At 45.7% G+C, this 23,106-nt stretch overlaps 1 long non-coding RNA gene across 1 annotated transcript in view; it reads right to left on the bottom strand.

The window, feature by feature from the left end:
- The window catches only part of LOC105707232 (uncharacterized), a 59,068-nt gene that overhangs the window by 22,914 nt on the left and 13,048 nt on the right, over positions 1 to 23,106 (bottom strand). The window contains exons 3-4 of the long non-coding RNA XR_010342070.1: positions 14,464 to 14,575; positions 13,756 to 13,887 (exon numbers count right to left, since the gene is read on the bottom strand). This is a non-coding gene — a long non-coding RNA (uncharacterized LOC105707232). The remainder of the gene's footprint in view (positions 1 to 13,755; positions 13,888 to 14,463; positions 14,576 to 23,106) is intronic.

The following is a 23,106-nucleotide window of genomic DNA, read 5'->3' as shown; positions in this document are numbered from 1 at the left end:
CTGTTTTCTAGCTGGATGACATGGCTTTTTCCAATCCTTACTCCCCTAACACCCGTCTTCCTCCTTCTCTTATTCGGACCTTGCATTTTACGATTAGTCTCTCAATTCCTACAAAACCGTATCCAGGCCATCACTAGTCACTCTATATGGCAAATGCTACTTTTAACAACCTCACAATATCACCCCTGTCCCAGGACCTCTCAGCAGCTTAAGACAAGACGCCTTGCCAACCCTTCCCGTTCATTTGTCTGTCTTATCCCCAGTCCTGTTTCACAGACTTTTCTTGTAGGTGTCCGTGCAGCCCCATCACGCTTGAAGAGACCTTAGAAATATCACCTACTCCCTTCTCTAACTTTTTTCTTTATACATATATAAGATGGGAACGTCAGGCCTCCAAGTCCAAGGCTGGCCATTATAGCCTTGGTGAAGCCCATACACCTCCTAATGGTTTCCAGGAGCCAGAAAGTCTGAGGTAACCGGAAGGCCACAAACAGAAGTGAAACAACTAGCTCCTGCCTCCGCCCCTTGCTCTCCCCCTACAACGTTCAACCATTGCTCCTGCTCAGCCGTGCGAAGCTTCCCCTCTCGACATTAGGTGTCTCAAGAACCCCCACCCCTGTAACTACGTAATTTACTGCATCCTCCCCTCTGCTTGCAACTGATAACCCCCACCCTTATGACCATGCCTGTTTGTAATAGATAACCCCTACCCTTGTGACCAGGCATCCCTTGACGCCCTTCCCTCCCTAAAGTAAATTACCACCTTTAACTGACTAGTTGCCCCAACCTATATAACCAGTCCTCATTCCTACGCCTCTCGCCTAACTCTTTTCCCGGACTTGGCCCACTTGCACCCAAGCGCGAAATAAAACGGCCTCGTTGACCACACAAAGCCTGCCTGGTGGTCTCTTCACTCGAGTGACACGTCTAACAGGACAGTACCTGTCCATTTCCTGTCCTCCTTCCAGTTATGTCCGTCCCGTCTGGACTCCACTGGCCATTCCCTCCAGCCCTCGCTGGTTACCTTACTCTGTGATGGCGTCAGGCCCACCTGCCGGTTAGCCTGAGGGCCCAAGCCCTGGATTTGGCCCACAGAGGAGCTTAGGATCTTCGTTTTCTGGGTTTTGGTGATGTTAGAGGAATATCCTCCAGCCCACCACCCCCATTCCCTTTTGCTTCTGGTTTGGAGCTCTGGACCAGGACCTTTATCCTGGTCAGTTTTTAAATATTTATTTAGCAGTGTAACTTTTAGACCTGTGTGACTTCTACAAAGCGCCCAATAAAGAAAGAGGAAGCCATGGTCCCTACCTTCCTTCCCGGTCTCTGGGGCCTTCTCCTCCCTGCAGTGCCAACATGCACTGCCCTCAGCAAGAGCTGGATCCAGCGCCGTTGTATGGATGGGAACTGGAGACTAGTCCGTAGGAGCTGGAGGAACTTTCGCCCTTTAGTGCGGATTTTAAATTGAACCTTTTCTCAGGCCCGTGATTCTCAGACTTTAACGTGAATCAGAATCACCTGGAGGGCTCATCCAATCAGATTGCCAGATCTCGCCTCGGGGGTTCTGGTTCTATAGGTCTTGGGGGAGTCCAAGAATATTAACATTTCTAACAAGTTTCCAGGTGATGCGGTATTGCTGGTCTAGGGGCTGTATTTTGAGAACCACTATCCAGGAGCCAGGTTTTCTGACTGTGATCTGAGGTTCTGCCTCATCTGCACAGCAGCTGAGCTGCTTGTTTAAAATGCAGGCCAGGTGAGGTGGCTCACACCTGTAATCCCAGCACTTTAAGCAGAGGCAGGTGAATCACTTGAGCTCAGGAGTGCAAGACCAGCCTGGGAAACGTGGCAAAACCTGTCTCTACATGCCTGGAGTCCCACCTGCTCAGGTGGCTGGGGTGGATGGATCGCTTGAGCCTGGGAGGTTGCAGTGAACTGAGATTGCACCATGCACTCTAACCGGGGTGACAGAGCAAAACCCTGTCTCAAAAAACAAAACAAAACAAAACAAATGCAGACTGGCCAGGCACAGTGGGTCATACCTGTAATCCCACTGTAAGCTCATCACCTTGGGAGGCCAATGTAGGAGGATCAGTTGAGCCCAGAAGTTCAAGACTAGCCTGGGCAAAATACAGAGACCCCATCTCTACAAATAATAATAATAATAAAATGATCCCAGCTACTCAGGAGGCTGAGGCAGGAGAATTGCCTGAACCCAGGAAGCGGAGGTTGCGGTGAGCCGAGATCGCGCCATTGCACTCCAGCCTGGGTAACAAGAGCGAAACTCCGTCTCAAAAAAAAAAAAAAAAAAAAAAAATGAACGGGGCATGGTGGCATGTGCCTGTGGTCCTAGCTGCTCTGAGAAGAGGAGGCTTGCTTGAGCCCAGGAGGTTGAGGCTACAGTGAGCAGAGAATGTGCCACTGCACTCCAGCCTGAGGACAGAGGGAGACACTGTCTCAAATTAAAAAATAAAATGTGCAGATTGCTGAAAAAAAAACTTGTAAAAAATCCTGATTATTTATTAAAATAAACACAAAACTTAAAAAATGCTCATAGAATTTTAGTTCCTGAACACAGGCGGGTCTCAGTGCTCTAACTTGAGATACACTTAAGTGCGACACATACAGATGTCAAGTTGACACTAAGACTCCCCCATGACCCCCATGTACTACCACGCAGGCGCAGCTGAAGCGTGTGTGATGGTGTGGAGGGGCGCTGAGAAATGAAGGCCACAGTAGGATATAAAGGAAATTGTGGGCTTGAAGGTTCAGGCCCCAGGGTCTGATTGCTTGTATTCAAATCCTAGCTCTGTCCCTTGCCAACTTTGTGTCCTTAAGCAACTTAATTCTCTAAACCTTGATTTCCTCACGGAGTTCAAAACGACCTCTGTTTTAAGCCTTTTGGAGGGTTGAATGAGGGGGAAAATGGCAAAGCATTTTTCTAGAATACTGGCACCTCCACCTGTAGCAAGCCTTCTGTAACACACCTTGTCCTCACCCATCGCAAGGTCCACCCTGATGCCCTTATTACAAAAGACAGATTAACCAGAGAGAAGCTTAACAAGGGTATTCAGTGTAAGTTTTACACGACACGGGAGGCCTCAGAAATGAAGACGCAAAGAGCCGGGAGAATGACCCAGTGGTAATGAACTGGGGGGATCTTGGCAAGGCCTGTTTGTTCAGGTTCTTCTTGGCCTCTCTGTGAGGCACGTCCTCACCCCAGGTATGGGGTGGGATCCTTCTGGAATGAGGGCCTTATGGCGGCCTTGAGGGGAGAGGCATGTCAGAGGGATCTCTCTAGGTTTTATGGCTTGCTTTGCAGGAGAGGAGTTCTAGTTTTAATGACATGCCTTGGGGAAGAGAAATTCTTGTTTCTATGACCTGCTATGACCTGCTTGGGGGAGAAACGGGAAAAGGAGAAATGAGGGTAGGAGAATGTCAGAGAGAGACTTTGCTTCTGAGGCCTTCTGATCTCGTTTAGTTCAAAGCACTCAGCCTGCCCAAGCTCCAGACTTCAGGGTATCGTTTTCTGAGCCGACACTGTCAATTTACCATGTTAGAAATGAAAATTAAGAAAAAGTTAAAGTAGTATTTATTAATTAAAAATAATGAATGTAAATATTGTTATATTTATAATAATTTTTTAAATTATATCTTCCAAAACAAAAAATAAGTGAGAAAATCAGTATTATTTTTTAAATAATTTTTAATTTTTGTGGGTACACAGTGGGTGTAAGATGTTTTGGTGTAGGCATGCAATGCATAAGAATCACACCATGGAGAATGGGGCATGCAGCCCCTCAGGCATTTACCCTTTGTATTACAAAGAATCTAATTCTACTCTTATAATTAATTTAGAATGTACAATTAAATTATTGATGATGGTCATCTTATCCATTATTTCTATTTATTTTTTGTACCCATTGGCGGCCCCCACCTCCTCCCACCCTCTTACTACCCTCCCCAGCCTCAGTTGTTGGTTTTTTTTTTTTTTTTTTTTTTTTGGTGCCACCACACCTGGCTAATTTTTGTATTTTCAGTAGACATGGGGTTTCACCATGTTGGCCAGGCTAGTCTCAAACTCCTGACCTCAGGCGATCCACCTATCTCCACCTCCCAAAGTGCTGGGATTACAGGCATGAGCCACTGCTGCGCCTGGCCCCAAACCAGTCTTTTTAATACATTTTTTTCAAAACTTTTTAATGTCTGGCTTAACAGAAACCAGCTGGACATTCATATTTGCTTCTGTATTCAATCTACTGCAATATCACATGTCATGCAGCCTCTGGAAAATTCTGTACCCTTACAAGAGAATGAGAGGGCAAAATACTAATGTCTTAGTATTGTTATAAAAATAGTTTTGATCTCGTGGGGGAAAAAAGTAGTATCTTTTCCTCACCCGGCGCAAGGTTCATCACTGACACCCCTATAACAAAAGACAGATTAATAAGAGGAAAGTGTAACAAATGTATTCAATGTCAGTTTTACGTGACTCGGGAGCCTTCGGAAAATGAAGATTCACAGACCTCAGGTAACCTGTGTTTTTATGGACAGTTGTGCAGAAGTAGGATCGGAGCACAGGAAGAGAGGATCTAAAATTTAAAAACCGGGGAACTCAGCAAGGCCTGTTTGCTCAGATTGTTCTTGACGTTCCCATGTGACATTTCTTTTCTCTGTGTATGGCGCAGGATGCCTCTCACATGAGAGTCTTCAGGGAGAAGGGAGGGAGAAGGTCAGAGAATGACCCTTTCTAGGTTTTGCTGTTTTCTCAAATGCCCAAGTGCCATATTTTGGGGTAGCATTTCTTTTTCTTTCTTTCTTTCTTTTTTTCAAGATGGAGTCTTGCTCTGTGGCCCAGGCTGGAGTGTGATGGCATGATCTCAGTTCACTGCAACCTCTGCCTCCCGGGTTCAAGCGATCCTCCTGCCTCAGCCTCCCAAGTAGCTGGGATTACGACGGCACACAACCACACCCAGCTAGTTTTTTTATTTTTGTATTTTTAGTAGAGATGCAGTTTTGCCACATTGGCCAGACTGGTCTCGAACTCCTGACCTCAAGTGATCCACCTGCTTCAGCCTCCCAAAGTGCTGGGATTGCAGGTGTGAGCCACCTCGTCTGGCTTGGGTAGCGTTTCTAAGCCACAACAATCTTATGACTTTCCTGACCCGTCTCAAGGAAGCCCAGGGGCAGAACAGCAGAGTCTCTGCAGGCAGGAAATGTATAGTCTAGGGGTGCCGAGCCTCCAGTCTAGTGGGCTCCCTTACCAGACATGGTGGTGCCCCACCCAGGTCACCTCTGTCTGAGGGCGGCTGCCTGCACTGAGCGCCTCAGGTGCAGCATTTTTCCTGGAAGCAGGAGCAAGCTGGGTCCAAGCACAGAGCCCACTGGAAGCGCCAGGAAGTCAATGAAGACCAAATGGTGATGGGGTTGGTGAGTAAATTTGCTCATGGCGCCGTGTGGCTGCTGAGGTCTGCTCTACCGTCTGCCATGCCTGGTAGGATGGAGTTCCGACTGGCCACACTGGCAAATGGCTTAATAATCCCTGTCTAAATAAGCCCCTTCCCTCCCCTGCCTCACTGTTGTTGCTCTCTGTGGTCACTGATGGGGCTCAGATATCCCCAGATAAGGCACCTTGGCACAGTATTTGAAGATGCAGGAAACTGAGAAAACCACAGAAGCAAGAGGGTCACTTTCTGACCTCATTCTCTTCTACCCCGAAGTAGGTCATCGTCATGAACGTCCTTATCTCTGAAGTACAGAGAGGCCAGGAAGAACCTGAGCAAACAGGACTTTCGTTTGTTCAGTTTGTTGTTCTGTTTGCTAAGTTCCCCCAGATTTTCACCATTAGATCATACACCCTTGGTCCAAGCATACTTTTTCATGACTGTCCTTAAGAATGTACAAATTTCAGCCAGCCGAGGTGGCTCACGCCTGTAATCCCAGCACTCAGAGAGGCCAACGTGGGTGGATCATGAGGTCAGAAGTTCGAACCAGCCTGGCCAATATAGTGAAACCCCATCTCTACTAATAATACAAAAAATTAGCCGGGTGTGGCGCCACATGCCTGTAGTTCCAGCTACTCAGGAGGCTGAGGCAGGAGAATTGCTTGAACCAGGAAGGCAGAGGTTGTAGTGAGCTGAGATTGCACCATTGCACTCCAGCCCAGGCAACAGTGCAAGACTCTATCTCAAAAAAAAAAAAAAAAAAAAAATGTATAAATTTCCTGTTTCTTTGGGTCTTAATTTTCTAAAGCCTCCTGTGTCATGTAAAACTTATATTAATTCAATGTGTATGATTTTCTTTTGTAAATCTGTCTTTTGTTGTGGGGTTCATGGCTGACCACCCATGAGCCTTGCAATGGGTGAGGAAAAGACATCGCTTTCTCTCCCCTATGTCGCCTTCCAAAAAAACTACTTTCTCTTAAGTCCTTGTCTCAGGGTCTGTTTTTAGGGAGAACCTAAATGAAGCCAGCAGCCTTCTCGGGGCTCACAGTCCCTGGTAATGCTGCTTCTGCAGTGGGGTGCTAGGAAATGGTGAACAACGTGCCGAATGGGGAAGAAGCTCCAGTTTGCAGTTTGCTGATTTCCGTGGTGTAAATGCTCCCCGCATGGCTGGTTTCCATCTATGGAGTTGACGTCACTGACCACAGAGGTGAGGAGCAGTGCATACTGTTGGTCTCACAGAGTGGTGTGGGCTGGCTCCAGCTCGGGGCACTACTATAACGCCTGCCACCCTCTAATGTAACTATCTGTCTAGTACTCTCCTATGTCCCCTCTATAAGGAGACTTTAGCACTGTCCCAGTGTCCACTCATCATGGGTACAAATACTCATGGAGCCAGGAGTAACTAAAGCCACAGTGGTGGTTGGAAAGACCCTGTCCGAAGCGTGTCCCGGGCTGGGGGAGAGGTGGGGAGGGCCTAGGGGCACGGAGGGCTGCACGGAGGCCACCTTCCAGCTGAGACTGGAAGCATCAACTTGGGGGTCTTCCAGCCCTGGCAGGGAGAAACTGAACATGCAGGGGTCTGCAAGGGCAAACCAGAGCCAGGGAGGGTGCACATGGAGAATATTGGGTCCTCGGGGTTGAGAGGGCTGCAGCATAGAGGAAGAGAAAGGTGACTCTCTGCCTCTGTGGGGGACAGTGACCCTGGTTTGGCCTGCTGTCCCCTGGTGCTCCTGAGACCAGAACCCAGGCAGGCCTTCCCAGTGGTCCCTTATGTCAGTGCTGGAGTGAAAGTGGGAGCCCTGGGCTGGCCACGGAGCCTGCCAGTTCCAGCCTGACTGGAGAGCTTGCAATTAGTGTCCTTCCAAAGCTGCCACCTGGAGGAGAAACTTCGGCCTCTTTACCCAGGGCCGGGTGTGGATGGAGGAGCCAGTTTGGCCAGTAAGGAGCCCAGTGGGCCTGGGAAGGCCACAGGAAACCCACAGCTAGAGCCGGGCAGTGTCGGGGGTGGAGGCAGGCGCGGGAGGCCAGGTTTACAGGCTGCCCAGACACAGGTGAGATGTGAGCAGAGAGCCAGGGCTCCCTGGAAGCTTCTGAGTGTGGAGCTGAACAGTAAGTGCCTTAGACTGTTCAGGCAACTGCAACAGAATACTGTAGACCACGTGGCTCAAACAACACACATTTATTTTTCCCAGTGCCAGAGCCTGGAAAGTTGAAGGTCAGGGCACTGGCAGATGTGGTGTGATGAAGGCTCACTTCCTGGTCCATAGAGGGCTGCTTTCTCACTGTGCCCTCATAGGGTGGAAGGGATAAGGGAGTTCTCTAAGCTCTCTTTTAAAAGGACACTTGGGTGGGGCGCAGTAGCTCACGCCTATAATCCCAGAATTTGGGGAGGCCAAGGCAGGTGGAAGATTGAGCCCAGGAGTTTGAGACCAACCCCATCTCTACAAAAAATACAAAAAGGAGCTAGATGTGGTGGCATGCACCTGCAGTCCCCAGCAACTCAGAAGGCTGAGATGGGAGGATCACTTGAGCCCAGGAGGCAGAGGCTGCAATGAGCCGAGATCAGGCCACTGCACTCCAGCCTGGGCGATGGAGTGAAATCCTATCTCAAAAAATATATATGTATCAATTAACAAGCAAATAAATAAAGGACACAAATCCCGTCACCGAATCACCCCTAAAGGCTCCATCTCCAATACCATCACACTGGGGATTAGGTTTCCACATATGAGTTTTGGGGGGACACACACATTTGGTCTATTGTAATAAGGGCCCAAATAGAGGTGGCAGAGGAGTGACCTACCCTGGAGAATTATCCAGGACCCACTGACCTGAGGACCGAAATGACAAACGACAAACTAACTTTGGCCTCGTCCCTCTCACTTCACCTAGAAGGAAAGGAGACTCGGACAATATAGTGAGAAGGACAGACGCGCTGGGCCCCAGCACACTTGGGTTTGAAGGCTGCCTCTGCTGTTTACTAGCTGTGTGACTCTGGGAAGGTCTCTGAACCCCTCTGAGCTGCTTCCCTCTTGGAGGGGCGTGACGGTGTGTGCTAACTGGCCAAAATGATGCCTGCAGCATAATTAGGACTCCATAAGTCATCTATATTTCATTGAATCTGACATGCCACTCAAGTGAAGAGGCACCTTTACTTTAGCTCCTCTAAGAAAGGAAAACGGCTGCCAAATAAATGGACCCGCCATCAGTTGTAAGATGCACCCAGATTTCAGAGATAACAAAATGTATTGCCAAAAGAAGTACATCTTAGGATAGATGAAATGCAGTAATTCTCTTTTTTTCTGATTCGTGGTTTTTATGCTTCTGGGGCTTCTGCCTCTGGAAGATAGCAGGGTACAATGACTGGCTGAGGCAGCCCCACTCCAGAAGTCGCCTCTGCCCTGGCACTGCCGCTTGGTCCTTTGGCACATGCTGCTGCCCCTGGGTGGCTTGTGCTTGAGGGTCTCAGCTTTGCCTGTGGTTTCCAGCTTCTCTCAAGGTCTGTTTGAGTCCACAAGCCTTTCTGAGGCCAGGGAAGCCATTTTCTTTCTCTCGTGTTTTGTTTTGTTTTGTTTTGTTTGAGATGGAGTCTTGCTTTGTCGCCCAGGCTGGAGTGTAGTGGTGTGATCTCAGCTCACTGCAACCTCCACCTCCTGGGTTCAAGCAATTCTCCTGCCTCAGCATCCCCAGTAGCTGGGACTACAGGCACACACCACCATACCTGGCTAATTTTTGTATTTTTAGTAGAGATGTGATTTCGCCATGTTGCCCAGGCTGGTCTCAAACTCCTGACCTCAAGTGATCTGCCTGCCTCAACCTCCCAAAGTGCTGGGATTATAGGCCTGAGCCACTGCACCCGGCCCAGGAAAGCCATTTTCGATTTCTCTGCAGTTCCTGCAGGCAGAGCTGAGCAACAATAGATGTGCAGAGTCTGCCACTAGCCCTCTGCTCTTAGAAGGGAGGAAGTGAAAGTGAACAGGCCATGCATGAGGACAAATGTGCCCATTCCTTACCTTGCTATGAGGCCTGTTTGTTACATGCTGGCAGCTTTCCAAGTGAATTCTCTCCACCCCAGGAACTGGGAGGGAAGCAGGGCAACCCTTGGGCTCCCTCTGCTGCAGATGAGGAAACAGAGTTAGCAGAGGCTAAGTGATTTGAGAGCATCGCCTGCCTCGTAAGTGCCTGGTGAGATCCCAGGTGTATCTTAGGAGCTGCTTTTCCTGTTTAGTGAGCAGTTGATGGATGTAAGAAAGACATGGTGATGCTGTGCAGGTGAGGCAGGGACTGGAACACAGTGCTGGGCATGTTCCAGGGATGCTGACAGGTTGGGCCAAAGCCTAGACCTGCACTAGTATATATATTTAAATATATATATATATATAAATTTGTAAAATAAATTAAATCTTTGATATATTATGTTGAATAACATATTTCAAACAATTTCACCTGGCTAGGTGTGGTAGCTCACGCCTGCAATCTCAGCACTTTGGGAGGCCAAGGCAGGTGGATCGTTTGAGGTCAAGAGTTTGAGACCAGGCAAGCCAACACAGCAAAACCCCCATCTCTACTAAAAATACAAAAATTAGCCAGGCATGGTGGTGTGTGCCTGTAATCCCAGCTACTAGGGAGGCTGAGGCAGGAGAATCACTTGAACCCAGGAGGTGGAGGTTGTAGTGAGCCAAAACGGCACCTCTGCAGTTCAGCACTCTGTCTGCACTCCAGACAGAGTGAGACCCTGCCTCAAAAAAAAAATTTTTTTTTCACTTGTTTCTTTTTCCTCATTTGATGTTACTAGATAATTTCAAACTATATATGTACCTTGCAGCATATAAATTTCTGCCCCCACAATGTCCCCCACCACCCCATCCCCTGCTTTTCTCCAGCCTCAGTCTTTCTGAGACCTCCCTGTCCCTAAACAGTGGAGTGACAGCCTGTTGGCTGCTTTCCACTGTGGCTGTGGGGCCCTGGGAAAGTCTGGATCTGCAGTAACTCGGGTGCCCGAGTGCTTCTGGGAGCTCTGGGCCATGGCTATTGGCCTCCCCGAGTCTCCCAGCTCTCCAGAGGCCTGTGGGCCTATTTGACTTCCCCTGGCTACTGCCTGTAGAGATCAGGATAGAGTGAATCGGGCTCCCTCCGCCGTGGTAGAGCTGCAGTCCTGATCATGTGTGCCCCCAGGCACTAGTTAAGGAATGGTGGGGCGGGGGGCGGTCTCTGAGCTTTTTGTCCACCCAGCTACAGTCTGTGCTTGGGCTTTCCCATCAGTTTTGTCCTATCCAATGTTTTCCTTTATTTTATTTTGTTTGTGTGTTGTTTTGAGACAGGGTCTCACTCTGTTGCCTAGGCTAGAATGCAGTGATGATCACAGCTCACTGCAGCTTTGACCTCTTGGGCTCAAAAGAGCCTCTTGCCTCAGCCTCTCCAATAGCTGGGACTACAGATGCAAGTCATCACTATAAAAAAATTTCTGTAGAGATGGGGATCTTCGTATGTTTCCCAGGCTGGTCTCAAACTTCTGGCCTCAAGTGGCCCTCCTACCTCAGCTTCCCAAAGTGCTGGGATTTTAGGCATGAGCCACCATGCCTAGCTGTATTTTCCTTTAATATACAACACATGAATGTACTTACTTTTTGCCACACTTTTAAAGTAAGGCTGATGGCTATGAATCAGAAATTTGTTTCCAAAAATTTGTTGTTGCTGTTGTTTTGAGATATCCTGGCTAAATGGTTGATAGTTGTGGGTTTTTTTTTTTTCTGTATGAAAGTTATATTTACACTTCAGATTGGGTGCAGTGGCTCATGCCTGCAATCTCAGCACTTTGGGAGGCAGAAGTAAGAGGACAGCTTGAAGCCAGGAGTTTGAGACCAGTCTGGTCAACATAGTGAGACCTTATCTCTACCAAAAATAAAAATTAGCCTGGTATGGTGGCAGCACCTGTAGCCCCAGCTACTTGGGAGGCTGAGGTGAGAGGATCCCTGGAGCCCAGGAGGTCAAGACTACAGTAAGCCATAACTGCACACTGCACTCCAGCCTGAGTGACAGAGTGAGGCCCTGTCTCTAAAAAATAAAAAGTTTAAAGAGTTATATTTGCATTTCAAAACCTATTGATCCATTCAAGGACTCCCAGTTTATTCTGAAACCCTGACTGTGGCCTTGGCACCTGGACAACTAGAAAAGTGGTTTTCTTTGGCAAATGTACCATAGCCCTTCTTTTCTCCCTGTTAATGGAAGAGTATGGGTTTTGGAATGAAACAGACCTGATTTTCAGCTCTGGCTTCGGAACTGACTCTCTGGGAGACAGTCAATGAACAAGTGTCCTAGCCTCAGTTTCCTATAGGTAAAAGGGAGAAAGTATCTGTCTCATTGTGAGCATGAAGTGAAATAATATGTATAAAGTGCCTAGCAGCATGCTTTGTGCTTAGCAGGTATCGTATTCAATAAACGTGACACAGGCCAGGTGTGGTGGCTCACACCTGTAATCCCAGCACTTTGGGACGCCGAGGCAGGCAGATCACCTGAGGTCAGGAGTTCGAGACCAGCCTGGCCAACATGACGAAACCCTGTCTCTACTAAAAATATAAAAATTAGCTGGTTGTGGTGGCGGGTGTCTGTAATCCCAGCTACTTGGGAGGCTGAGGCAGGAGAATTGCTTGAGCCCAAGAGACGGAGGTTGTAGTGAGCTGAGATTGTGCCACTGCACTCCAGCCTGGGTGACAGAGTGCGAATATGTCTCAAAAAATAAAAATAAATAAATATGACTACAGAGGCTGCTGCTTCTATGACGCCAAGAATGTCGCCTCCTTTGCACGAGTATTGGCCGTACCTCTTATACCTGAGGTATGGGAGTTTGAGACCAGCTTGGGCCACAATCCGTCTAACTGGTACGACCTTTATGGAGATAGTATTGGCAACCTGCTTCCAGAGTGTTGAGATATATCTGTCCTTTGGTATTAAAGATAGTCCAGCTCAAGAAGCAACTCCAGGAAAGCTGTCAGAGATGTGCACAAAGACATGTTTCAGGGTGTCTGTAGCACTATTTATAAGGTAAATCTCAGGAAGCAACCAACAAGAGAGATTGGTTAAATAAATTAGAAAATGACTATAGGATGTACTACCATGTTCTTGAATAATATTTTAAGGACATGGGAAAGTTTGCATGATACGGGAATTGATGGGGAAAAAAGAGAATATGCAATTATTTATAGTGGGTTCATAACACTGTAAACCAGAAAACTGTGTACACATAGGAACTGGCTGAAAATACACCAACATGTTAGCAGTTGCTGTAATTGGGTGAGGTTACAGGTGATTGTTGTTTTCTTCTTTTTAATGTTTTTCTCTATTTTAAAATTTCTATAACAAACAGTTATTATTTTTATCAGCAGTAAAAAAAACCCACTGTGTGTGTGTTTATTCCAGGTCTTATCATCATGGAAGAAATGTTTTCTTTAAATTCTATTTATAAGGAGGTAAATTCCTTGTGTATAAAACCTATGCCCTTTGGTGAAGAAAAAAATTCCTCGTTTCTTCAAGCTGTTAAAATATTAAAGGCATTTTTTATTCTATTTAAATTCCTGGGTCAATTGCTGCTGTGGAAACTATTGTAATGGATAATCTATAAAGGGATAAATGCAACTATTAAAAATTACTGAATGTACATGCTATGGTAAAAAAACATATATTGTACAGTGTATGTAATAAACCTCTCCCCTCCCCAAGAAATAATCACTATTAAGTTTCTTACATATTCTTCCAGAAGGTTACCATGCATACGCCAACCTATATGTGTATTTTTATTTAGTTTTATAGAAGAGAATAAGTTATATCTTTTATAATCTGTAAAAAACATTTTATTAATGTATAATTCACATACGATACAATTCCCTCATTTAAAGAGTACAGTTCAGTGATTTCTCATTTAAAGAGTACAGTTCAGTGACTTTTGTTTTTCTTTTCATGTGTGTGTGAGATGGTCACAGAGGTCTCACTCTGTTGCCCAGGCTCAAATGTAGTGGCATGACCTCAGCTCACTGCAGCCTCGACCTCCCAAGTTCAAGCAATCCTCCCACCTCAGCCTCCCTAGTAGCTGGGACTACAGCCATGCGCCACCATGCCTGGCTAATTTTTGTATTTTTTGTAGAGATGAGTTTCACCATGTTTCCCAGGCTGGTCTCAAACTCTTGGGCTCAAGCAATCTGCCTGCCTCGGCCTCCCAAAGTGCTGGGATTATAGGTGTGAGCCACCATGCCCAGTTAAGCTCAGCGATTTTTAAGGTAAATTTATAGAGTTGTACAACCATCACCACAGTCCAGATGCTCACCATGGTGCTTTCTCACCCAACATTGCTTCTTGAAGATGGCTCTGCATAAGTGGGTATGGATCTCTCTCACTGTTTTCAGTGGTTTGCTGGTTTTTCCATCACATGGAAGGACCATCGTTTATATGGATATACCTATCCAAAAGAAAGGAAATCAGTAAATTGAAGAGATATTTGCACTCCTATTTATTGCAGCACTATTCATGATGGCCAAGATATAGAATCAATTTAAGTGCCATCAATGGATGAATAAAGAAAGAAAATGTGACATATACATGCAATGGAATATTATTCAGCTATAAAAAATGATAAAATTCTGTCATTTGCAGCAACATGGATGGAATGGAGATCAACATGTTACGTGAAATAAGCCAGGCACAGAAAGACAAATGCCACATAACTTCAGTCATGTGGAAGCTAAAAACAAAAGTGGATCTCATGGAGCTAGAGGGTAAAATGATAGTTAACAGAGGCTGGGGAAGATGAGAGAGGTTGGCTAATGGGTACAAACATACAGCTACACAGAGGGAATATCTAGTAGTTGATAATACTGCAGGGGAATTATAATTAACAATAACTTATTGCATATTTCAAAATAGCTACAAGACTTATAATGTTCCCAACATTATAAGATAAATGGTTGGGGTGATGTGTATTCTAATGGCCCTGATTTTCTCTTTACATGTTGTATACATGCAATAAAAATATCACCTGAGGCTGGGCGTGGGGCTCACGCCTGTGATCCCAGCACGCTGGGAGGCGGAAGTGGAAGGAGACCTTGAGGCTGGGAGTTTGACACCAGCTTGGGCCACAGAGGGAGATCCTGTCCCAAAAGAAGAGCGGTCGGGGAGGGGCGGGGGTGGGGACGGGAGAAAGAGAATAAAAAATGAATTAAAGAAAACACATGTACCCCCAATATATATACAGCTATGATGTATCAATAAAAAAATACTCCAACAATGAGAAAAACCAAAGCGAAATGGAGGACGGTACACTTGGATAGTGACCGGGGATTGCGCATCCTGAGCCGGTTGTGTTCAGGTCTCCTCCTCTCTTGGAATTCCGCGGTGGGCCAGCAGGTGGCGCTTGTGCTCCCCGTGGCCGCGATCCGTGAAACTGGATTTAATATAGTAACCCGATGTTGCTCTGAACATATAATTTTCAAACCTTCCAGTCCACCACAAGGAAAACCTCCGAGGATTTTCTTCTGGGAAGAGCAATTAGCCTAACCTCTTAGAAGGAGAAATTGCATCTCTGAGCTTGTCTGGGAAAGTAACATACCCTCCCAAGAGCAGTCTTGGGGAGGGCAGAGAGAAACCGCGGAGCAGCCTCTGGGAAGAGGAAGGGGTGCTGGAGAAGGAAGGGCTGGGAACTGCAGCGTAGGATTTGGGGTTTGGGGTGGGAAATATCCTAGGTCTGAGGACAGCCTGAGCCAGTGGGCTTCCGGGCTTAGGCTGGAGGGTAACAGAGAGACCGAATGGGTGCAAGATTACTTGGGTGTGCTGAAGATGCTCCGCCCAGCCCAGGCCAGGCTGGGAGAGCCCCTCCCCCGCCTACCTACTGTGGCTATATGCCAGGCATTGGTGACACAGCCGTGACAAGACGGGCCTGGTCCCTGACCTGCAGAGCCTGCAGTGAGCGGGGAATAGCAGCGACCGGGATCTAAGGGGGTTGTTGAGGTGTGTTTGGGGTGGGGGTTGGGCAGCTTTCAGGGGTCTCCTCCAAGTCAAAGGGGCCAGGCCACTGCCCAGACTCTAGATCCCCTGGGATGGGGAGACTAGACTGGAAGGAGTCATCGGAGTAGGGATAAGCTGAACCAGGGCAGGGGGAGGGAGCGGCTGCTGGGGGTCACGGGGCAAGAGCAGGGAGTTCCGAGATGGGGGATGCCCTGAACCTGTGGGAGAAGAGAGTGGCTCCCTGTGCCACGGTCACAGATGAGGCTGGGAGGGGTGTGTCCTATTTTGAAGAAGAAGCCTTGCTTTGGCAAAGGCTATAATTGGGAAGAGAGAGAGAGAAAGAAGAAGGGATATAGAAAGGGAAGAGATAAAGAGAATTATTTGGTCTCTACCCTCAGGAACAGTGTCATCTCGGTGGAAAGTGAAAACATGCCAGTGTACAAGTGCACACACACACATACACACACAATTACCATAAGGTTGTCAGCAACTGGAGCAAAGGGAAGCATCCAGATGGCTAAGCCTATGTGACTTTGGGCAAATACTTAACCTCCCTAAGGTTTCTTCATCTGTAAACTGGGAGCAATACTAGTATTGACCTCAGAGGGCTGTTAAGATGATGAAGCACGTAATGCTTGTGAAGCATGCAGCGTAGTCCCTGGCAGTAGTAAGGCCTCATGAGTGACTGTCATTGTTGTTACTCATCATGACCATTACTATCAGTTGTCATCTACTGGAAAAGGAGGGATAAGAAAAGGTGGGATATGGATGGGCACAGCCAAGGCAAGTGCACGGATGGGGAAAGCAATCCAAGCTGGAGAAGAAGGAACTCGTGGGAACAAAGGTGAAGAGTAGAAGGGTGAGACTCTAAGTCCTTGCTACTCAGAGCGTGGTCCAAAGACTTACCACCAGCAGCAGCAGCACCTGGGCACTTGTTACAAGTGCAGAACCTCAGGCCCCCGCCCAGGTCTACCCGCTCAGAATCTGCATCTTTTCAAGCTGTTCAGGTGATTTGTTTGCATGGGGGAGTTTAAGAAGCACAGCTTGCAGCCATCTCAGCCGTAACTCATGGGAGTAAACCATGCTGGTGCCACAGACGGAGGAGCAGAGAGAAGGCTAGAGAGGGATGGGAACCAGTCGGTACATGTCCCTGACATAGTTCCATATGCAAGTTACTGCCCAGGATTCAATATTTATTACAATTTTTTTCCCTTTGAGGTAAAATACATACAATGAAATATGTATATGAACTGTCCGAGTTTTAACAAGTGCACATCTACCAATGTAAACTTGGACTCCAGTCTCAGATATAAAGCCTAACCAGCCACCCAGAAAGTTTCCTCATACCTCTTCCTAATCGATCCCTGCTCCAGTCCCTAGAGGCAGCAGTTGTTTTGACTTATTTTCCACAACATAAATTACTTTTGCCAGTTTTAGAACTCTGTATCCATGGAATCATATGATAGGTACTCTTGTGCAACCCTTCATTTATGCAGCATAATGTTTTTAGACACAGCTGTGTCACTGTGTGTATCAGTCATCTGGCCCTTTGTATTGCTGTGTGGTATTCCGTTGTATAGGTGCGTCGCAGTTTGTTCATCCACTACGCCGTTTCTGATTTTTGGTTATTGCAAATTAGGCTGCTAGGAAAACTCCTGTATGTTTTTTTGTGAACACACATTTACATTTCTCTTGGATAAATACCTAGAAATGGGATTGCTAGGTCATAGGGTAGGTTATGTTTAGTTTTATAAGAAACCACCAGCCCTATTACAGAGTGGCTGTGCTACTTCATGCTTTTACCAACTGTATTAATGAGCTCAAGCTGCCATAACAAAATACCATAGGCAGGATGGCTCCAACAACAGACGTTTACTTTCTCACAGTTCTGGAGGCAGGAAGCCCCAGGTAGGGTGCCAGGGTGAGGGCTTTCTTCCAGCCAAGAAGGTTGCTGCCATCTTGCTGTGTGCTTACATGACCTTTTTTTAGTGTGTGAGTGTGGGGAGAGAGACAGAGAGAGAGAGGGAGAGGAGGGAGAAGAGAGAGAGGGAGAGAGAGAGAGAGAGAGAGGGAGAGAGGGAGAGAGAGACAGAGAGAGAGAGAGAGAGACAGAGAGACAGAGAGAGAGAGAGAGTGCTCTTCAGTGCCTTTTCTTATACGGACATTAATCCTGTTGAATCAGGGCCCCCAGCCTTTGTGACTTTATGTAACCTTAATGTTAACCTTAATGGTCCTATCACCATATACAGTCACACTGCAGGTTCCGACATCTGAGATCTGGAGGGACACAATCAGTCTGTAACACCAACAACGTGTGAAAGTTCCCGTTTTGTCAGGTATTTTAATTTTAGCCATTCCTGTGGGTGTACAGGATATTTCATTGTGGTTTTATTTTACAGTTCCCTAATGACTAATAATACTGATGATCTTATTTTTTCCATTTTAAAAATTGTGGTAATATACACATAACATAAAATTTACCAACTTAACTATTTTTTTTTTAAACAGGATCTCACTCTGTTGCCCAGGCTGGAGTGCAGTGGGATGATCATGACTCACTGCAGCCTCGACCTCCAGGGCTCAAGCAGTCCTCCTGCCCAGCCTCCCAAATAGCTGAGCAGCTGGGACACAGCTGCACACTAACACAATTTATTATGGTAGACACAATTTATTGTGGCTAATTATTTTTATTTTTATTTTTGTAGATGCAGGGTCTCCCTGTGTTGCCCAGGCTGGTCTTGAACTCCCAGCTCAAATGATCCTCATGCCTCAGGCTCTCAAAGTGTTGGGATCATAGGTTAAGTTGAGGCCATCATGCCCAGCTTCATCTTAACCATTTTAAGTGTACAATTAGTGGTATTAAGGGCATTCATAATGTCGGGCAACCAATCACCACCATCTGTCTCTATAACACTTTTTATCTCATAAAACAAACGCTATACTCCCTAAACAGTAATTCCCCATACCTCCCTGTCCTAGCCCTGGAAACCAACATTCTACTTTCTGTCTCCATGGTTTTGACTACTGCAGCTACTTCATGTAAGTGGACTCATACATCATTTGTCCTTCTGTGACTGGCCTATTTCACATAGCAAAATGTCCTCAAGGCTCATTCATGTTGTGGCATATGTCAGAGGGTTTTTTAAAGGCTATATAATATTCTATTACATGTATATACCACATTATGCTTCTCCATTCATTCATTGATGGACACTCAGGGTGCCTTCACATTTTAGCTATTGTGAATAATGATGCTTCTTTCAATTCTTTTGGGTATATACCCAGAAATGAAGTTGCTGGATCATATAATAATTCTACTTTTAATTTTTTGAGAAACAGTAGATACATCATTTTGCATTCCCACCAACATTGCACAAAGGTTCCAATCTCTCCACATTTTCAGCAACATTTGTTATTTTCTGTTTTTTTAATAGTGACCATCCTAATGTGTGTGAGTGGTATCTCATTATAGTTTTGATTTGCATGTCCCTAATTAGTGTGTTCATCTGTTCTTGCATTGCTATAAAGGAATCCCTGAGCCTGGGCAATTTGTAAAGGAAAGAGGTTTAATTGGCTCACTGTTCTGCAGGCCATACAGGAAGCATGGAACTGGCATCTGCTCAGCTTCTAGTGAGGCCTCAGGAAGCTTTCAACCATGGTGGAAGGTAAAGGGGCAGCAGGCATGTTACATGGTGAAAGTGGAGCAAGAGAGAGAGGGTGGAGGTGTCACACACTTTCAAACAACCAACTCTCTCATGAACTCAGAGCAAGAACTCACTCATCACCAAGGAGATGGCACTAAGCCACTTAGGAGGGATCTGCCCCCACCCAGTGGTGCGACCTCCCACCAGGCCCACCTCCAACACTGGGGATTAAATTTCCACATGAGATTTGGAGGAAACAGACATCTAAGCCATATTATTCCACCCCCGGCCCCCTAAATATCATGTCCTTCTCACATTGCAAAATACAATCATTCCCTGCCAGTAGTCTCCAAAAGTCTTAACTCATTCCAGCTTCAAGCCCAAAGTCCTTTCTCATTGAGTGTCATCTCCTTCCATCTCTCTGCCCATACAATCAAATCAAGTTATTTACTCCCAAGATAAAATGGCAGTACAGGCATTGGGTAAATATTGTCATTCCAAAAGGGAGAAATTGGTCAAAAGAGACTAAAGACTCCATGCATGTCTGAAACTCAATAGGGCAGACATTAAACCTCAAAGCTCCCAAATAATCCTTAACTCCATGTCCTGTATCCAGAACACACTGGTGCAAGGGGTGGGCTCCCAAGGCCTCAAGCAGCCTTGCCTCTGTGACTTCGCAGGGTGCAGCCTCTGTGTCTGCTCTCACAGATTGAGGTTGAGTGCCTGTGGCTTTCCCAGACTCAGGATGCAAGCTGCCCATGGCTCTACCATCCTGGGTTCTGCAGGGCAGTAGACCCCTTCCCACAGCTCCACTAGCCAGTTCCCTGGTAGGGACTCTATGTGGGGCTCCAACCCTACCTTTCCCCTTGGTGCTGTCCTAGTAGAGGTTCTCCATAAGGGCTCTACCCCTGCAAGAGGCTTTTGCCTGGACACTCAGGCTTTCTGATACATCCTTTGAAATCAAGCAGGAAGCCGGCAGCTTCCTTTACTTTTGCACTCTGTGAGCCTGCAGGTTTAACACCACATGGAAGCCACCAAGGCTTGCAGCTTGCACTCTCTGGAGTGGTAGCCCAAGCTGTACCTGGGCTCCTCTGAGTTGAGGCTGGAGCTGAAGTGGCTGGAATGTAGGGGGCAGCCTCGTGAGGCTGAGCAGGGCAGCTGCATTATGGGCCTGGCCCCTAAAACCATTCTTCCCTCCAATGCCTCTGGGTCTAAAATGGGAGGGGCTGTCTCCAAGATTTCTGAAATACCTTCAAGGCCTTTTCCCCGATGTCTTCGATATTAGCACTTGGCTCCCTTTTAGTTGTGCCACTCTGTCTAGCAAGTGGTTGTTCTGCAGCCTGCTGGTATTTTTTCCCTGAAAATGATTTTTCTTTCTCTGCCACAGGGCCAGGCTGCAAATTTTCCAAGCTTCTATGCTTTGCTCCCCTTTTAAATATGAGTTTCAACTTTAAGTCATTTCTTTTTTCCTGCATCTGATTGTAGACTGTTAGAAGCAGCCACATCACTCCTATATTTATTTTTTCCTAAAAATAAATTTTTTTTTTGAGACAGGGTCTTTCTCTGTCACCCAGTCTGGAGAGCAGTAGAATGATCAGGGCTCATTCAGCCTTGACCTCCCAGGCTCAAGTGATTCTTCTGTCTCAGTCTCCTGAGTGGCTGGGACCACAGGAATGCACTGCCATGTCTGGCTAGTTTTTTAATCTTTTGTAGAGATGGGGGTCTCACTATTTACCCAGGCTGAACTCCTGGGCTCAAGCAATCCTTCAGCTTTGGCCTCCCAAAATGCTGGGATTACAGGTTTGAGCTGCCATGCCTGGCTACATGTCACTTCTTGAATGCTTTGTTACTTAAAAATTCCTTCCATATGATACCCTAGGTCATCACTCTTATGTTCAAACTTCCACAGATTCTGAGGACGTGAAAACAATGCAGCCAAGTTCTATGCTAGGGGATAACACAAGTGACTTTAATCCAGTTCTCAATAACTTACTCATTTCCATCTGAGACTTCATCAGCCTGGCCTTCATTGGATATATCTCTATCAGTATTTTGGTCACAACCATTTAACCAGTATCTAAAAAGTTCCAAATTTTCCCTCATCTTCCTATCTTCTTCTGAGCTTTCCAAACCCTTCCAACTTAGAAGACTAGAATAAATAACTGATCCTTCAATGCAAAGACAAAGGAGACATCCACAAGAAACAACAGCAAACAGGGAACCATGACCTCCTGTAATGGATAAAGCAAGGAACCAGAGACTGTCTCTAATGGGACAGTGATACATGAGCCCTTTGACCAGTAGCTTAAAATAGCAGTTTTAAGAAAACTCATTGATCTCCAAGATACATAAAATCAATTCAGAAATTTGTGAGAATTTTTTTTTTTTGAGATGGAGTTTTGATCTTGTTGTCCAGGCTAGAGTGCAATGGTGCGATCTTGGCTCACTGCAAAATCCACCTCCCAGGTTCAAGCGATTCTTCTGCCTCAGCCTCCCAAGTAGATAGGATTACATGCACCCACAACCATGCGCAGCTAATTTCTGTATTTTTAGTACAGACAGGGTTTCACCATGTTGGTCAGGCTGGTCTTGAACTCCTGACCTCAGACAATCCACCCGTCTTGGCCTCCCAAAGTGCTGAGATTACAGGCATGAGCCACTGTGCCCAGCCGAGAAAATTTAACAAAGAGATTGAAATAATTTTTTAAAAAATCAAACAAACAGAAATCTTGGAACTGACAAATACATTTGCCAAATGGAAAAATGCATTAGAGGTGCTTAACAGGAGAATGGATTAAGTAGAGGAAATAATTAATGAGCTTGAAGACAGGCTAATCGAAAATATAGCCATAGGAGAAAAAAGAAGAATGAAAAGGAATGAAGATTGTTTACAAGATATAGAAAATTACCTCTAAACACCTAATCTAAGAATTATTGGTATTCAAGAGGGATATATGCAAGAGCAAGGGGCAGAAACCCTATTCAAAGAAATAATAACAGAAAACTTTCCAAAATTTGAGAAAGATATAAATATCCAGTGCAGGAAGGTCAGAGAACACCGAATAGATTCTATCCAAATAAGAGCACCCCAAGGCATATAATAATTTTCTCTCAAAAGTCTAAGATAAAGAAAGGATCCTAAAAGCAGCAGGATAAAAGCAAATAACATAAAAAGGAGCACCAATTTGTCTGGCAATAGACTGTTCAATGAAAACCACACTGGCCAGGAGGGAGTAGGATGACATTTTCAAAGTGCTGGAAAACAAAACAAAACAACCCTGCTATCCAAGAATACTGTATCCAGCAAAGTTGTCCTTCAAATATTAAGGAGAGATAGAATCTTTCTCAAACAAAAACAGAGAGAATTCACCACCACCAGACTCATCTTACAAGAAATGCTAAAGAGAGATCTTCAACCAGAAGGAAAAAAAAACACCCCACTAACACGCAAAAAGAAAACATTTGAAGGTATAAAATCCACTGGTAAAATTAAATACATGGACAAACCCAGAATACTCTAACATCGTAAATGTGGTGTGCAATCCATGCATAACTCTAGTATGAAACCTAAAGAGCAAATCTATCAAAAACAATAATAGCTACAGCAGTCTATTAAGAGATAGGCAGTATACAAGTATGTAAATTGAGACAATAAAAAAAACAAATGTGGGGGGAGCATGGATTTCAAGTGTAGAGATTTTTTCAGTTTTTGTTTCTATTATTTTTTTTGTGATCTAGAACTGTGATAAATTGCCACCTCTGTAAAATGACTTGTTATATTTACAAGATGTTTTCTGTAAGCCTCATAGTAACCACAATGCAAAAACCTATAATAGATTTACTGAAAATAAAAAGCAATGAATTAAAACATACTGCCAGAGTAAATCACTTAACCACAAAGGAAGACAGTAAGAGAGAGAGAGAAAGGAAAAGAGGAGTTACAAAACAACCAAAAAACAAGAAACAAAATGGCATAGTATTTTACTTATCAAAATAACACTGAATATAAATGGATTATATTCTCCAATTAAAAG

This window comes from Aotus nancymaae, unplaced genomic scaffold (assembly GCF_030222135.1).
Source record: "Aotus nancymaae isolate 86718 unplaced genomic scaffold, 86718_ANA_hifiasm-v0.15.2.pri h1tg000011l, whole genome shotgun sequence".
Classification (NCBI taxonomy): domain Eukaryota; kingdom Metazoa; phylum Chordata; class Mammalia; order Primates; family Aotidae; genus Aotus; species Aotus nancymaae.
The sequence above is the reverse complement of the archived record's forward strand: the minus strand, read 5'-3'. Positions and strand labels throughout refer to the sequence as shown.